Genomic DNA, 1837 nt, shown 5'->3' on the forward strand with positions numbered 1-1837 from the left:
TTTGTTTTCTGCTCGACATTGTTTTGCAAAAAACCTACAAAATGACTGTATGCGCGGTTTCGCATACTTCTCCCACCAGTCCGCGACGTCCGCGAAGCGCCGCCTGTGCTGTGACCACTCCCGCCACTTGCTGCTCAGCTGCTCCTAAACGTGTGCCGAGCCGCCTTCCAGTAGGACGGCCCGCGCGGGAGGTACGGCACTCCCAGAGGCCCTGGTGGTCTCCGAGGGACACCGTGTGGTGGTGCGCCGACTTGACTGCCGGCCCCAATGCCTTGCTGACGTAGAGCCGGTCGAGCCGCGAGCGGCAGCCTGCAGTCTGCTCATGAGGCCCAGGCCCTTGATGAGCTGCTCGAGGGCAGCGCTCTTGTGCGCGACGCCCGTCGTGTCCCTGTCCTCCTGCACGCAGTTGAAGTCCCCCCCAACGACGTGCCCAACGTGCGCACTGCGCGGGCCCGCGAAGAGGGGCGTAACGTCTTGCGCGAAGAACTCGTTGCGCTCTCTTCTCGCGTTGCCTGTCGGCGCGTACATGTTCACCACCCTGACGTCCCCGAACGTGGCGGCCACGGCGCGCCCGGAGGGCACGGTGGCGAGGTCAGTCAGCAGCAGTGCACTGTTAAGGTGCCCTTACACTCAGCCTGTCCGCTGTATCCGCATTGATGTTAAACCGTTTTCAGATACGGTTTTTTATTACCAAACGTTAGAAAATGTGTCCAGGATATACGGTCGTACCTTTGATTAGAATTTCTGCCTGAAACATCAACGGAAAATAGAAAACGGACACAGCCGGACACGTCCGCGGACACCGAATACGCTGAGTGTAAGGGCACCTTTAAAGTCTTACGAAGAAAAATGCCAAATCCTTTGTAATACGAAGGATTTGGACGCTTCGTAAGGAGAAAATCCTTCGTAGGTACGAAGCATTTGGCATTTTGCTTCGTAAGACTTTAACTGTGTGACGAACGCCACAACAAAGCTGTCCCGCGGCGGTTAGGCCCGACGTTGACGTACTCACTGTACCCGTAGAAGTTGAAAGCCGGCACGGACACTTGTTGCAGAAGCGCGATGTCTACCCCCTCGGTGTTGAGCAGGCGGGATAATTCTTGCAGATTGCTCGATGAAGAGATTGCACTAATGTTCAGAGTCAAGATATTTGTTGTAAGATGAGCCATTTTTAGTTCTTATGATGGTTGGTTTTCTTTTTGGAGTCCTTCGGCTTCCGAGTGACGGGCGTTACAAAGCCCTCACTGTCCGCTCTGTCCCTCTTTTTGCTGTTGCTTCCCTTGCCGTCGTCCGAGTCAGTGTCCATTTCCGATTCTCCTGTCGTCTCCTTCCCGTCCCTCTTTGCAAAACTTTTCTTGAGACGATCCCCGATGTCCATGATGGACCCAAAGGAGGAGGAGCCGGGCGTAAACAATGGTGTGTCACTTGCCGTACCTGGTTGCGGAAGAGAGGCAGCCGGCACGTCGGATAAGCCTGAGGGGTTGCCTGCTGACCAGGCGCTGGGCCCGCTGCTGCCAGCGCCAAGGCTGGTGCCTGGCGGCGGCCAGCTGATGTTGTTGCTCTTCACGTTGCTGGTGCTGGCGTCGTCTGCTCCGCTGCCGGCCTGGCTGCCCGCATCGAAGCCGTCATCTTGCTCGTCGGAGTGGGAGTCGTTGACGACGGAGACGCTGTTATTCACAACATCCGAAAACGTTGGCTTTGCGACTCTGGCCTGCGCCCGCTCCGGGCAATCAAACCGCAAATGCCCCGGCTTGTTACATCTTGCACAAGTACGCGGCTGGCCGTCGTACACGACAGTGGCTCGGGCGCGGGAGGCGCCGACATAAACAAACGATGG

Source organism: Frankliniella occidentalis, unplaced genomic scaffold, assembly GCF_000697945.3.
Source record: "Frankliniella occidentalis isolate FOCC.00 unplaced genomic scaffold, Focc_3.1 Scaffold77, whole genome shotgun sequence".
Lineage (NCBI taxonomy): Eukaryota > Metazoa > Arthropoda > Insecta > Thysanoptera > Thripidae > Frankliniella > Frankliniella occidentalis.